The following is a 16902-nucleotide window of genomic DNA, read 5'->3' as shown; positions in this document are numbered from 1 at the left end:
GTTAATAGAAAGTGCTTTAGGAGGAATCTGCACAGGGGAATTAACTGAAAGTACATCAGTGGGAAATAAAGCCTGAGATGCATTAATTTAATTTTGTTGTTTCTTGGGCATTTTCAAGCAGTCTCAAATTTGGTACGGATACTCCTCTGAGTGACCAGGTTTTTTTGCTCCTGGTCTACAAAAACCATATTAACCTTTCAGAATAAATTGATTCTATCTAAAAATTTGTTTCAACAATAGTTTTGTCTCTGCAGGCCCAGGCTCTTCTGTCCTAGGATTATGCACAAGATGAGTTACAGAATATTTTCTAAGTGGAGCAGCAGGTCAAGCTAATGTTGTTGCTTTTATGAGTTTTAGTCAAACACATAATGTTAACACAGCTTTAAGAAATATTTAATTCTCAGTCTTCTGGGAAACACTAGGAGCTAAACTTCCTGTGGGTGTAAATGGGCATACCTCATTTCCACCAGCACTGAGGCTGGCCTGAATGTTCTCAGGCACTCAAATCTTTTCCTCCTCTTCACTGAACAGCAGTTTAATTCTCTAAGCTTTGCTCTAAGCATTGATATGCTTCCCCAAATGTTGTTTATTGTCTTTTAAAAGCAGCAGCAGTAGCAAAAGGGGCAGTCTGACAGGCTTTTAGGCCACCTGAAGCTTTTTGGAAATCCTAAGCTCCTCTGACTGACAGTACAGACTCTTGCTGTATCTTTACTTCTTGTGGGCTGCACCCTCTCTGCATATTTTGTAAAGGCAAACAAGTTATTTCCAACTATTTGGAAACAGAATCAAAATGTTTTGAGCCCCGGATAGTCCTGTTCTTTAAAGGATATATTCTATATAGTGTAGACACATGAAAATTAAAAAGTAATTGACTCTTGACGAGGGGCGGGGGGAGAGGTCCACAAATTTAGAAGACTGGAACATAAATTCACTGACTGTGTGTCCCTTTTCCAGATATGTTTATATGCTTTCATGCTTCTAAGGATGTGTTTCTTGGTTTTATAAACTGGAATACAGAGGGTTGAAAATTTTCCATCACAACTGTTTTTGACAGAATATTGGTTTTATGAAAAAAAATGTTTCCACAGAAAGGGTCTGTTTTCCACACCAAAAAAAAAAAAAAAATAAATGTTGTTTTTGTCAAACTATTCCAGCCAAAAATCCAAAAGATTTTAGCTGAAATCTTGTGTTTGAGGTTTTTGGCTGAAAAGTTGGAAGTTTCCACAGGAAATTTTTTTTAAGATCAGCAGTAATTCAAATTCCTCCCACAATCTTCTTCCAAGTGAGGTCATTTTGGAATGCGGTTGGAATAGAGTAAAGTGTCAAATATTCTACTAAAAATCTGAAAGTTGCTAACCATAGTCAAAAGTTATTTTTATTCATCTTTCTTAATGCATTCAGGATGAGATCTAAGATATATTAGCATCTTGATTTAAAAAAAGACCAAAGTTCAAATAACTCCTGCCTCAATGGCTCTTTATGTGAAGGTTTATACAGCATTTAGAAACCTGAGCCATGACAAAAAAAACTTTGTTAGACTGGCTGATTGATTACTTAAATAAAATAAACAAAATATCACTTAGCTCATATTTAGCCAGTTTCATTTGTACATATCTAAGAGTTTCCATTTTGGACACTGATGGGGGCACTGAGGCCTAGGGAAGTTTAAGTGATTCACCCAAGGTCACATAGCAAGCCAGTAGCAGAGCAAGGAGTACACTCTAAATCTACTAACCCTGGTCTATTCACTGTCAACAGTGCCTCCTATTAGTAGGATTGGGATCGAACAAATTCAATGTTCCTGTAGCTGAAGTCAGATTAATTAGAGTTGGGTTATCCTTGGTCAATTATAGGAGAGCTGTTTCTGATACACTACCACAGCAATAGCTACAGGTGTATAATGCTCATCACATACTTGATATTTAGATGATATGACAACTGGTGCTTTGTACATATATTCCCACTACATAAACGAACTACTGTAGTCACGTCTGACCATCTACTGCACAGAAGGTGCAGTGTGCCTCACGTTATTATTCCAGTGCCCAATCCAGGAAAAGACAACTTGAATAAATGGCTGTCATAACTTGAAACCATCTCCTCTTTCCCAGAAAGATGGACAAGTGATTGTTTTGGCCCCTTGCCATTCATGAAGGAGATTGGTGTGATCATGATGCCAAAAGCTATTTACCCAGAAAACATTAGGGATGTAATAACCATAATATAAATTCCACTAATGAGGGAAGTGCCCCTAAAGAACAAGCTGTGATCTAATCATCTGAGCACAGGGTTGTGAATCTGGAGACCTGGTTCAAACCCACCTCTGCCACTGATTCCATGTGGCCTTGGGCAGGTCATTTAAGCGCTGATTGTTGGAAATGATGAGCAATCAAAACTCATGCTGGTCAATAATAGCTGTGACTGCTCAGCTATTCTCGCCCTTATCTTCTCTGTGTTTCAGTTACCCAGTTTGTACAATGGGGGTTATAACACTTGCCTGTCTTGTGAAGCTCTCTGGCAGCTATGGATAATAACACAGGCCTCATCCTCCCTGATTGAACTGACCTCGTTATCTCTAGCTTGCTTGCTAGCATATATATACCTGCCCCTGGAAATTTCCACTACATGCATCTGAGGAAGTGGGTATTCACCCACGAAAGCTCATGCTCCAAAACGTCTGTTAGTCTATAAGGTGCCACAGGATTCTTTGCTGCTTTTACAGTATTATTGGTATTAGTAATAATAAATAATAATAAAGAGTAAAAATATGAGAAATTGATGCAAATAACCGTAGTATCGCTGATAGTCAGGAAATATATTATCAGGGCCAGGGTCTACCAATGCCTGCATCCCTTTGACTTTTCTTCCCTGGTTTCAGAGAGGAAAGACTGTAAGTTCCAGTGCAGGTCTTAAAGCAGCTGCAGAGGAGGTAGGCCCAAGCAAAAGGAGAAAGTGGAGGATTGTTGAAATCTGATTGAATACCATCTAAATAGTGCATGCACTTTAAATAAGCCAAATAGTTTACCTTTCAGTTCCGCAGTTTGAATGTTTTCATGTTTTCTATCAGGTATTATTATTACACTGAATTCAAAGCACGATTCAGCTTTCCTTATTGAGGAAGATTTGTTCAGATCATCTCACTGTTTTATTGTGCATTACTCCCATGTCCAAATTTTGAAAAAGTATGTGCATGCCATTTTGCACTCCTTTGCATACACAGTTTCCACATCTGCGCATTTAGAAGGCCATTGTACGCAAATGAGTGCACACTACAGGCAGAAAATGTGGCTCAGGGAGTACTTCGTATTCTACTAAGCATGGGTCAACTAATAAATTCCCTTTGTCCTACTTCTATAACTATGTTAAACATCTTTGCTTTGCAAGCATTGACCAGTTTGACTCAGGGCAGTACGATTTTGCCATTCGAACACTGAACACAGACATTTTTATTTCTGGGGGGACGAGGGCAGCAGTGGGGAATGCAGGATGCAAACATTCCACTTTTTGTTCAAAACTAAGTTTCCATGAAGCTATTTCAAGCACAACTCAAAGGTGTTGCAGAGAAATTTCACAGCAATTTTTCTACTCCACAGCAAAAACACCCTTTCCCATCTGCCAAAATTGCTTTTTTTTCTTCCTTCCCGCAAGAAACCCAGGCAAAACTGAAAAATAATTTGCTTTTCCACAAATACATATTTCACCCATGGTGAAAATTGCTTCATGTAGCATTACCTACATGGTAGGTATGATGTAAGGAAGGTATTATTCCAGGCATGTGAATGCCCAGAAAGCATATTTGCTTATCCTTAAAAGTGTATTTGCTTATCAACAAACCCAGGGCTTTTTACAAACTCAAGGTATTAACTTTCCCATACAACTTTATCACAAGTGCTCAAGTATCAATTCCTGGACAACAAAATCCAGCAGAAATTTATTACTGACCCTAACATTTTGATCACAACATCTGGACTTTAGTTAAACAAATGAAGTTAAAAAAAGAAAAAAGAAGGAGAGGAGAAAAAATTAAAAAATGTAACTAGCCCTATACAGCAAATGTTTTCTTCTGTCCACTCTGAAGTCTCTTTCATGTGCTAATGGTGGCATTTTTTTAAACTCTTCCCCTTTGACTTACTCAGACCTTTAAGGACCTCACACATCTAATGGTTCCTCACATTCACCAAGAACAATCGAGAGAGAGGTCTGGTGGCTGACATGCAGTATGATTAATGGACAATGTTTGTTTAATTTCCTACAACAGGAGTTTCTCTAAGCCTTCTCCAAGGAGTTGTTGCTTTACAATTTGGGCCTTCATTAGAAAAATACTTAAGTCCAATAAATAGTGAATTAAATAATATTGCCCAGATATATGTGCTTTAGAAAAACAAATCCACATATTTAAAAGTTTTACTGGAACAAGGAAAGCAACTTTTGTAACAGCACTGTAAGTAGTCGCTTCTTTGTAAGAAATTATGAAAAATTAACTATCATTTACTTCTATTTCAACTGGCTTCTTTTAATAACAGAGAGTTGAAGCATGCTAAAGATTAAGCACTCTATCAGAGGAATGATTATTATTTAGCAATAGACTAGAGCAGTATCCATTTCAAAATACAGCAATTTAAGAACATTTATTTTTAAAAAACTTCAGTTAAAGAGATATTTAAAATTAACGACTTTTTTAAAATAAATCAAGAAATCTCAGTGGTTTAGTTTGAAATGATGCTCACTGTATTTTTGCATGAAATAAACTAATTTTCTGCCCAGCAAGTGACTGAATACTATTTGCATAAAGCATAACTGTATATGCAATCAGTATAGCACAATATTCCTATCTGAATTCCCATACATATTAATTTTTAAATGGTGGAGTTTCTAGGACCAGAAATGCCAAGAAAGTTTTCTTCAAGATTCTATGCACTCTCATACCTGCAGAAAATTTTACATTTAAGTACTTGAAAGGGATACTGCATTGCTGCATTGGAAACCAGTGGCTTATCTCCAGGCACAATGCAAATAACATCCCTTCTCTTAGCTTCAAGAGAAATCCTTTAATCCAGTTCTTCAAACAGTTGCTACACATTCGGCCTCTCTGTTGTCCCTAAAGAAACAACTGTATCTGATATTTCAGCTGGGATAGCAGCTGGGGGTGTAGGAAAAAAAAACACAACAGATCTTCATTGCAGGTAACTGCCCTTCATGCCACTTGAGTAGACAAGTCTCCTGCCTCCTCCACCCCCTTTTAGTCTCCATGGTAGTTTCTGCTGTTGGCATATCAAAGCCTGTGTTTTCTCATTCGTATTTTATGGATTCTTGCAAAGCATTGTCACTTGAAATAATGGAACTTCCTTCTTCCTGATAGCTCCCACTGTCTACTCAGGGGGCCTTGCTTTGCTGGATTTAATACCCTATTTAGTTATTTGAAGTGAAGCTGCACCAGTATAGAAAATTTCTATCCAGTGCTGGTGTTCAAGCAGTATGTGCTCTGTACATTTTTAATGCCAAAGAATTGTTTTCTCCACTCCTTAAAGAAAAAAAAGCCTTGTAAGTTAAAATGTGTTACAACAAAAATCAGCGCATGTAAGTAATGACAGTAGACCTAATTTACTGTTTCAGACTGAACCCCTCCCCACACACACACCACTTTTACAGCAGTTACATACAAAGAATAAAATCAGAGGATCTCTCCAACACACAAACTGCCAGTTTTCAAAAGGAAACTTAACTGCACCGTTGAGAAGGCAATAACGCAACTTTCAGCCCCCAAAATAGTGGTTATCATTTAGGCAGATAAATCGTTTTCAGCTAGTTTTTAAGCCATTCAATGGGCTTACATTTAATCCAAAGAAGCCTAGAGCTTACTTGTTTTTTTAAATGAGTGTTTGTCAAGTTTGTCAGATGTAACACCCTAATCAATATCCAAACAGGTATGTTGCTTATGCAGATGTTATAGCTTTCAGTATTTTAGAACTATTAAACTTGATCACAGGATAAACCAGTAAATTACAGAGTTCTGATGGTGTAATTTAAAATTGACAAAGACATTAAACTTTAATCAAAGCTTCCCATTATAAATGCATTGGATAAAATAAAATTTACTTTCAAAAGCAAAATGAAGAGTGATGTATTTGTTGTGCTAGATTTTTCACAAATTTCATGGTTTAGCATTCTTTATGAACACTAGAATTAATAGCAAATATGGCCGAAAAAGAGAATGTCTTGTGATCATCCAAATTAAACAATGTTGGTTGATACCATAAAAGAATAGGTAAGGCTCAATATATTTGCTTTTGAGACAAATATGCACAGGTACTCAGAGTATGAGCCAAGTACAGTCATACAACCACACAGAAAGGAAAGTGGCCACATCAGTAAAAGTCTGGCACTGAGTTACATAATAAAAATGTCACATTGGCAGCTGGCAGTTTTCTGGTGTTTCTTGACAAATATGGCCAGAACAAGCTGACATTTATCCAGGATTTGCTCTCCATGTCATATACTAGTGGTTAAACTAGTTAGTGAATGCCATTCCAACAGAGTCCAACAAAGTGGCACCCAATTACAACAAGTCTGAATTTGACTCTGTGAGAATTAGATTTACAAGCAGGATACTGCAATTTGTTATCCCAACAGAGTGAAGCAGTTTAAGGTTTGAGGGGGCGTTATTTTTGTCATAAAAAAAAAAGAACATAAGAAGTGGGTAAATTTGCAAATGACTAATTTAGCCTGGCTGGGCACATCAGCTCAGTTTATTCTCACCTTGAAGCCTTATGATATTTAGCACCTGACTGTCCTGGTGCACGTCAAATCTCACATGTGCTAAAAATTACATAATCAAGCATGCTGTGAAAGAGAGATTCTTCATTCCTTCCCTTTCCCCACCACCCAAGCTAATGCTTGTACATTCAAGGCCTGGTTATGTCACTGGAACTCTAGGACACAACTTCTCACTGGCAGTTGAAACCTGATTGATTGGAGTTTCACCTATACTGAATGGCAAAATACTGTACAAGTCTGCAAATTCCTACCATAAAAAACAAAAAAAACTCACACCACCTGTTATGTTCAGAATTAAGGCCTCCAAAAAGTAATAACATGAATGAGAGGGAAGAAGGCTTTCCAAAGCACATGTTGCCTCAATGTCTTACAGATGAAGGAAATCTAGTTTTAATAAAGCTCTGTCCTTTATATGTCTAGTGTAGTCTCTAAAATCTTTTATTTTATTTTTTTTTAAGTCTAGGGGAAGTCCAAAAATATAAATAAATAAATAAAACAGATATGCAGTGTCTGAGGTTAGAAAACAGGCTCATACTTAAAAGTGATGACGGGTCTACAATTTATAATTATAAAGTAAGGAGTATAATATCTCTTTGCTTATTGAGACGCAGTATCCTATCAGGACTAGCTGGAGGGTTTTGTTTTATTTTTGTTAAACACACACATGTATTAAACTACCACGATGCCAGGTAGAGCAAGAGATCAGAACCAGCTGAGGCAAAGGGTGCCTTTAAATGCTCCCAGTCTACTTCTGGAGCCTTGGTTTTATCACTATGCAGTAAAACTGACACCCCCTCTCCCCCAAATCCCTTGTTTTAGCTGATAAGTACAGTAGCAAGCTTGTTATACACAATCAGGAGAATTAATAGATAAGAGGTTTAGTTTAAGTATGTAATCAGGGTGAGTAAACACCAGGCTGACCAGCTGTAAACAGTGGTAATAAATGATAATATTTATCCTGGTCACCTACTGAGCTATTAACACACTTTCCACTATGTAACAATGTAAATATGTCTTTCCAATGTCTACAATATAGATGCAGTGTACCAGTATATCCTTTAGTCACATAACCAACTAAATAAGCTCTCTTTGCTGATCGTTACTGAGAACCAGTGTAGTATGGATTAATTTTTATTTTTGTTAAACAATGGTGAACTTCGGTCATGTCAACACTTTCACTAACTATGAAAATCTCACTCAACATGCAACACTCAAGCATAAGGAGTCAAGATCACTAGTTATTGTATTGTGTTTTACAGAATGCCATGTGGCATAACTGCCAGCAATGAGCTGTCATAAATAGGGAAATCCACTATGAAATGTAAGGATAGAACTTTTTACTTCATGGAAATATACCAGACACAACATTTTTGGGAAGGTTAAGAGTGGAAAACCCCTGGGTTTCAAAAACACGGCACTTAAAACCACTTCCTTCAGCACCTGAATTTCAGATTATCTCAAACTGGCCTGCAAGTTTGCGTTGCCAGAACATACACATACACTTGTTCCCCCAAAATTGGTCATGAAAATTAATTGCTTTGATTTCTAGCTAATTGTTTCCATGCACCAAATGGACAATTTTCTGGATGTAAACATTTGGGAATATATTTTGATTCCCACAACATTTGGGGCTGCAGCTGAAAAACTGGCCCTAAACCGTAAACATCAGGAACGGAATACACTAACAGAGCAGATACCATGGTCATAAGCATGTTATAAAAACCTATGATAGCCATTGCAAGTATTAATGTCTGTATATACATTTATCATTTCTTTTTTCACCTTTGTTAGTTTGCTTCTGCTCTGTGGTTTATCTGGAGATTTTATTATGCAGAAAGAGGTCATCAATTTACAGTTAAGGTCTGGAGAAGCCTCCCATTTTAAAGCCAATTCTCTCCATCACAAACACAATTTGATAAAAGCCAAACCACATGCCACATCTTACCTTCACATTGATTTTGTTTTGCTTTCTTTTTTGCAAACTTTGGGATAAATAAATAAAGGTGTTTACAAGATATTCGGTTGCAAAGTTGTAGGCAGCTGAACTTCATAAAAATTCCTAACTTTTTTTCTGATCTACACATATTCCTTTATCTATTCACTCCAAAATGTTCTTATTCTCTTTACCTCCATGAGAAGTGGTACCTTTGTTTTACTAGAGTTAAGAGTATAAATATGTACAAGCATCTTACATGAAAATTAAATATTAGAATGCCAAGCTTTTGATAGACTGCACAGGGTAGCTGATTCTTTGAAGAAAACCCTTCTCCAACACACTTTGGGCACCCCAAGCATCAAGAAGGAAAGCTGGCAAACCATGAAAGCAGTAGTTCTCAAACTGGGGCCGTCACTTGTGTAGGGAAAGCCCCTGGCGGGCCGGGACAGTTTGTTTACCTGCCCCGTCCACAGGTTCAGCCGATCGTGGCTCCCACTGGCCGCAGTTCGCTGCTCCAGGCCAATGAGGGCTGTGGGAAGCAGCGGCCAGCAAATCCCTTGTCCCACGCCGCTTCCCGCAGCCCCCATTGGCCTGGAGCAGCAAACCACGGCCAGGGGGAGCCGCGATCAGCCGCACTTGCGGATGGGGCAGTAAACAAACCAGCCCGGCCCGCCAGGGGCTTTCCCTACGCAAGCAGCAGCCCTAGTTTGAGAACCACTGCATTAAAGAATTGGTTAGAGCTGGTTCCTTTTAAAAAATAAACAAACTTTCTGGGATTCTAATTAGAGCTGTCCTATACAAGGTGCAATTGCTACTGCACAGCAACAATTAAACTACAACTACAAAGAAACTAAACTAAACTAACCTACAACTTAAAAAAAATACAACCAAAACCACAACTACAACCCTTTCTCTCCTCAAAATGCAGCAGCCTGGATGGCACAAGAAGGGACAATTTGTATCTCCTCATGCCATCCATGCTTAATTTTTTTCAGTGTATTTAAGTATGGCTATTACTAGCATGGTTTTATGATGAGGGCATTGGACTGGAACAGTGGTTGTGTGTACTGAAAATACAAGCTGAGAGAGAGAGTGAAGAGTGTAAGAACAGGAGCAGGTGCCTATCTCAATGTGCCCTAAAATACAATCCACACATTATGCAGAGTCAAAACTCACCCCCTTCCTTTAGCTTGGTTAAGAAAAAAGTTTACAATAAGGTGACAAAGTTGATTTCAAACCTTCCACCTGCAGCTGGCCAATCGTAAGCCTTCTATCTCTGTCTCTGAAGAGACCCATTCCTGCTTCCAGTATATCAAGGCAGGGTAATCAGTCAGTAGAACCCACTTAGCCCTCTCTCTGCAACAACCACTAACAAGGTGAACTGTTTCCGTCAAACACTGTCAGCCTGTTCCAGACTGATAGAACAGTTTCAGATACAGCATGAACAGTGCCTATCTGCCTATGCTTACAACATCAAGCATGTTATAGTTGCAGCGATTTGAAAATAATTTTGAAAGAGTAATTTGAAGATCTTTAATAATGGGAAATGAACTTGTGTCTTTTTATGTCCATTTCCTTTATTTTGTTTTAATTGGTTTTCACACTGCACCAGTCCATCTCCTGTGCTGCACAGTGGAAAGCTTCCCAAACAAATAACTCTACCAGGAAAACTAATCTGATCCCCTGACTGCCTTTACTCTGAAACCTTATGGAAACAAAGGCTGGAAGAGCAGGTTTACAAAGTGTCACAACCTCAGTTTCTTTGGTAGGAGTCAGAACTTCCTAAAGCAAGAGGGAGCAAAGAAAGAATTAAAAATAGAGGCAAAAATGCATAGCATGCACCCAAAGGTCTGTTCTTGTAGTAAATTCAAGTAATAATGTTAATGGAATTTTACGCTGGAACTAGGAAACAGTCTGCTGCTGAAAAATAAATGCCAAGACCTTTAACATCAACAAATGTTGCCATGAAGCTGGGGATATTTATTTTGAGAATGACAGGCATGGATCCGGTCAGAATCTTTAATTCCATATACATGGTGACTATCATGGCAAATAATCCAGTTAAAAAATAAATAGGGGTGACTGGGCAGACCTACACTGGGGCAGGAGGTCTAGTCTGGCAACATACGGTAGGAAGCAATATGAGAATGAGAAAAAGAGAGAGAGAGGATTTGAAGTGACATTTCATATTAATCAATCTTAACATGTTTAACATTTAACATCTCTTTTGTTGGCATCCCAATTCCAAGCGTTCCTCTGTCCCTCCACCTGGCACACTGGTGCCACTCACAAAGAACTGACTTTAAAATATTACTCAATAATCATACGAGTTCAGCCAACATTCTTCCTGGGAAAAGGAGACTCCCTCTGACTTTGCAGTGTGTAACACTGACCCTCGAGCAGGAAAGTGAAATGCTTTCCATGCACAGATAGGCTTTGCATCACAGACCTAGGTGAGGACACAGCTTGTCTATTCTTTGCTTGCTTCCACAGCCACAAAAGTAGCCCTCTTCTGTGACACCCAAAGCACATTGGCATGAAGGTGTGTCTGCACTATAGTAACTATACGAGCACAGCTACCGTGCCATAACTATGTTGGCATAACCCATAGTGTAGTTGCACCCTACACAAACCGAAGGGGCTTTTCTGCCAGGGCAGGAACCCCACCTCTCTGAGCTATGGTAGCTAGGTTAATGGAAGCATTCTTCTGTCAACATAGCTGCATCTACACTAGGGGTTAGGTCAGCACAGCTACATCTCTCACAGGTGTGAATTTTTTGACCGAAATTTTAAGTGTAGACCAGGGCTAAGGTGAAAGAGACGCAGCTTGGGAATCAAACTCTATACCTGGCAGAAGAGGAAAGTGCCAGGCTGATAAATACAGCTGCTGCAAAGTAGCCTAGAGTTAGATTTATGACAAGCAAGAAGATGAAACTCTAGAGCCAAAAAGCCAGTCAGAAACCAGCCTATTCCAATGGTCTTTAGTGTAATCTGGTGTCAGATAATCCACATTCCTGAAAATCTGCATTCCAGGTAGGCTAAAAAAAAAACCCATAACATCTACGTCAGTTTACAAATTAGCAGGTTTCAGTTTTGTCTTTTTTTCAATCACTCCAGATACATATATAGTGTCAGGAAATTCAAGGTGTCTTGGAGTTACCTATTTGCATTTGCATTAATGATGTCCAAGAACATAGTGTATCAATGGTTAACTTAACAGAAATAAAAAACAATACAAGAAACTTCTTTGAAGCACAAAAGTTACAGCTGATCGTCTCCATTCTGCCTTCGATCCTAGAACACTTTCTGTACAGAATTCGTTTTCCTAAAACACTGTTAAATCTGGACAATATACCTTCAGATTTCTACAACCAGTCTATACAAACAGGCTCTCCACAACGTCGGTACTTCAGGGCTCTAATTCAGGATTGAAAAACAACCTTCAAGACATACCAATAACTAGGGGGAGAGAGACAGGGACAGTTAAACAATCCAACAGCCTATTATCAAGGAATCATAGGCTACAGTTCACTTTACTTTTGTGTTCTAAATGTATTTAATAGGAAGAAGTCAAAAGTTTGAGTTAGAATGAAAGAAATTACAATGAAAATTACAGTAGGTATTAAGGTTTTTGAGAATTAAAGTATCCCTCACCTTCTGCCATGAATAGGACCTGGGATACAGAAAAATATTCACAGGAAGCTTAGAGGGATATGGGATTAAATTTCTAGCATAAGTAACATTTCCTATAAATCCTGTGTCATGATCTTCTTGTCTGAAATAAGTGATTTACAAACAAATGTGAGAACAACATTTGCGTGGGATGGAGATCAGTATGGACTAAAATAAGAGGGCAATGGCAAAGTCTGAAGTAAATTAACTTCATAGGAGTGGGCTATAAAATAGAATTTTATCAGCAGACAATGACATTTACACGCCTATACGGTGCATAAGTGTGTGTGGAGATGCATAACATAATATGCATGGTTTTCCAGTTTTCAAATGCTTTAGTGCATATCAATACCTAGGCCCAGAATAGTGCAAACCCACACAATTTCACCCAGAGGCACAAGACCCATACGGGGCTACACCTATTGTTTGCCCCATTAGATCATGTCACAGCTCCTGATTCCTAAAAAATTCATTAGGTGCTTATTTGCAAGGGGGGAAAATAAGAAGCAAAAGAGAAAGTAAAATAATATCTGGCGGTCACTCCAAAATAGGACAGGGGGAAGAGAGAGAGCAAGAAATGGGATAGGGGAAAGAAAGAGATTCAAAGCCAGCACTAAAACCGCATGCATTGCCTGTTGCTACTGAAGCTTTGCCAGGTTCTGGCGTTACTTGTCCTTTTGTATTCTCTGTTGCTGGTAAGTACATAATAGCGGGAGAGGACAAATATCATGACATGTACAAGCGTCCATGTATTCACCCAATTTGGGAATAACCCTTTTATTGATCAAATTATGTAACTTGCCTGAGACTGCTGATTTGACATGCCCTTTCCCTTGTGATCTCATATCTCCAGTGTCCTATCAATGCCTACAACTCATTTTGAAGATACTGAAGGTCCCTTAAATCACTGATATTTATTGAGAACCACCTTAAAACATGTCCTTAGGAGAGACAAATGGTTGGGAGAACATTAGTTTTCTAAGCTGCCGTCTGGTCCACTAAGATTCCGTTTACCGTAAACAGATAATCTGGGGAGATGGGTTAAAGAGTGATTTGTCTCAATATTGCCAGGTACAGCAAAGCAAATTCCCTACAAGTTCGTTATTACATGAACACATAACTAATTATCTGAAGTGATATTTTAATTAGCAACAGAAATGAAATAATGTTGTCAAGAATGATTGTGATTACTCATGTAAAATCCAACTAATGAAGAACCAATTCTTTCCTTTATTGGATGGAGATCTACTCCTGAAGATTAAATTCCCTCTTACACTGCAGGGCATAATATTAGAATCATCCTCTAAACATGCATCTGTAAACAAAAGTATTTGCTCATGTACTGTTGGCAGGATAAAAGTTAAGTGTTCACAAAATTTGAAGCATGCAGCTTGTGTGTGAATGCAAATCAAGTGGTCCGGCATCTACAGTAACTACCTGAAATTTGAGCAGAACTATTCTGAGCTTCAAAAAGTGTAAAAAACTTAGGTGTGAAAAACTGCCTAAGTAAAATTTCACAGGCCAAATGGAAACCCCTTTGAAAATGCAGCACTTCGTGACTTGGATGTTTCTCTTAGATGGTAAGGGAAAAAAAGAATGACTATCTTTGAAAGGCACATTCAATAAATCTTTAGCCATAAGTTGCTAAAAGTCAGCACACTAGCACTTACTCTGAATCTTCTTGAAGAATACTATGTAATCAATACATCCATCCTATGACAGCATGGATGGTGGAGAGGAAAGCTTCATGGTTTGAGCATTGCTTGCTAAACCCAGGGTTGTGAGTTCGATCCTTGAGGGGGCCATTTAGGGATTTGGGGCAAAAATCTGTCTGGGGATTGGTACTGCTTTAAGCAGGTGGTTGGACTAGATGACCGCCTGAGGTCCCTTCCAACCCTGATAGTCTATGATTCTATGTAACCTGAATCTGAGCCATAATGTCACCAGTTTTAGATACCTGTAAGTAAGTTAGAGTGATGCAGGCCCATATTTTCAAAAACAAGTGTGTTCAATTACTGTTACAGCATGCACAAATTGTGAATGTGAATTTTTGCACATCTATAATTCAAAAAATTTGGGTGACAATCTGGCAAACTACAGATTTCACATGTGCAGATTTGACTTGTCTAAGAAGTTCCCACTTCTCCCTAAATGCTTATTAGTAAAAGAAACCATCAGAGATGACACTTTAATGGAAAAAATGTGTGGAGGCAAAGTATTTTGTTTGCACCAGTCTACGAAACACATCTGATCAGAGGAAAATTGTTGAACTAAGAAATTCTATGTGAAAAGCGCTGCACAGTCAATAAGTTTACATGTGTTTGGAATATAGTTTTGTCAACTGCATAATGAGAAGACAAAAGAAAAAAGAATTTACCTCTTAAGACACAGAAACACCATGTCCTCCTAAACTACTCTCTTTTTGCTCACTGCTCTGTTTAAACAGTCAGCTGCTGCCAGATGGTCTGGCTAGAAGTGGTTGCAGATGGTCAGTTGTCCAGTTAACAGAGCAGAATAGTGTCTGGGCTATATATAACAGATAAGAAAATCAGGCTGTGGTCAAGAGGCCATTTGACCTAGTTAAGACTACAGGTCAATTTTGATAATTTAGTCAAGATTAATTCTCCATCCTGTCTAAAGTAAAAGTAAACCATCTTGACACATTAAGAACGTGAAGCGTCAAGTCTTGCAGTGATTTTGCAGATTTTACTAGAGACCACATCTTTAAAGAAAATTTGAATCCCTCTGTTGCATCAATAAACAGGGGCACCTTCAACCAATGTCTCTACTTTGCTTGTTTGAACTGTATGTTTATGACTGACATTGACTATAAACGCTATAGGCAAGGAACTGTGGGTCTAATCCAAAATCCACTAAGAACAATCAGTGGGAAGACTCTAGTTGACTTCAACAGGCTTTGGATCAGGCCCTGTGTCATCTTTTCTGTATCCAATCCTGCAAATGCTTACCACTACAGTTTATGGTACTAATGGGATGACGCATGATAGTAAGTACTGTGCCTAGTAGCAAGTATTTGCAGGATTGGGCACTAAAACTGTACTATGCTGAGCCAACTGTTGGTCGTCAATACATTGTTAGAAATAGGAAAGAGATAAATCCTAGATCCTTTGTAGTAATTTTCCAATTCTAATAGACCAGTTACAAAGAACATATAAAAGCAGATTACCATTCAGAAAGTGACTTGTATCCCTTATAGATTGCTGGACAAAATTATTTTAATAACTGCCAGCCTCAAAGATTCTGATAAGTGACCTGGCACATTTATATTACCAATTATACATGGTGAAAAATTTATCTAGTTTTGTTTAAAGCAGGTAAATATATATTCACACTCACACACTCACTCATGCCCATCACCCCAATCGGGGTATGGGCCGCCAACAACAGATCTCCAGAGTCCTCTATCCTGGGCCATTCGCTCTAGCTGGTTCCAGGTATAGCCCATTTTTTTTGCTATCAGCCTGAAGGTCACGTCACCAGGTGTTTCTTGGACGGCCTCTTTTCTGCTTGCCTTGGGGGTTCCACTGCAGTGCCTGTCTGGTGATGTTAGTTGGCTGCTTGCGCAGTGTATGTCCTATCCAACCCCACCTTCTCCTTCTGATTTCTTCTTCTGCTGGGAGTTGACAGGTCCTCTCCAAGAGGTGGATGTTACTGATGGTGTCTGGCCAGTGGATCTGGAGAAGCCTTCTGAGGCAGCTATTTATGAAGGTCTGGATCTTCTTGATGGTTGTTTTGGTTGTCCTCCAGGTTTCAGCTCCATACAGTAGGACTGATTTCACATTGGAGTTGAACAGTCAAATTTTTATTGCCAAAGACAGCTCTCTGGAGCTCCAGATGTTCTTGAGCTGTAAGAAGGCTGCTCTTACCTTACCAATCCTTACTTTGATGTCTGCGTCTGTGCCACCCTGCTGGTCGATGATACTACCTAGGTAGGTGAAGGACTGCACTTCTTCCAGGGGGCTTCCATTCAGTGTGACTGGGTCATTGCTGGTGCAGTTAATCCTTAGGATCTTGGTCTTGTCCTTGTGAATGTTGAGGCCAACCTGTGATGATGTGGCTGCCACTACGTTGATCTTCTCTTGCATCTGCTGTTTACTGTGCAAAAGGAGTGCAAGGTCGTCAGCAAAATCCAGGTCATCAAGCTGGGTCCACATCGTCCACTGGATTCCGTTCCTACACTCGTAGGTGGATGTCTTCATAATCCAATCGATGACGAGGAGAAAGGGAAGTGGTGAGAACAAGCATCCTTGCCTGACTCCAGTTTGCACCTGGAAGCTGTTAGTAAGCTGCCCTCCATGGATCACTCTACAGTGTATACCGTCATATGAGTTCTTGATCAGGTTGACCACCTTTGCTGGGATGACGTAGTGCCGAAGGAGCTTCCAAAGGGTCTCTCGATCCACGCTATCGAATGCTTTCTCATAGTCAACAAAATTGATGTACAACAAGGAGTTCCACTCTATAGACTGCTCGACTATGATGCGAAGCGTTGCTATCTG

At 39.1% G+C, this 16902-nt stretch overlaps 1 protein-coding gene across 1 annotated transcript in view; it reads right to left on the bottom strand.

Annotated features, from left to right (window-relative positions):
* The window catches only part of PRTG (protogenin), a 119242-nt gene that overhangs the window by 24930 nt on the left and 77410 nt on the right, over nt 1–16902 (bottom strand). The gene's annotated exons all lie outside the window — the stretch shown is intronic.

The sequence above is a fragment of the Gopherus flavomarginatus genome, chromosome 9 (genome assembly GCF_025201925.1).
Source record: "Gopherus flavomarginatus isolate rGopFla2 chromosome 9, rGopFla2.mat.asm, whole genome shotgun sequence".
NCBI classification, from domain to species: Eukaryota; Metazoa; Chordata; order Testudines; family Testudinidae; genus Gopherus; species Gopherus flavomarginatus.
Note: the sequence above shows the minus strand (reverse complement) of the source record. Positions and strands in the feature narration are given on the sequence as shown.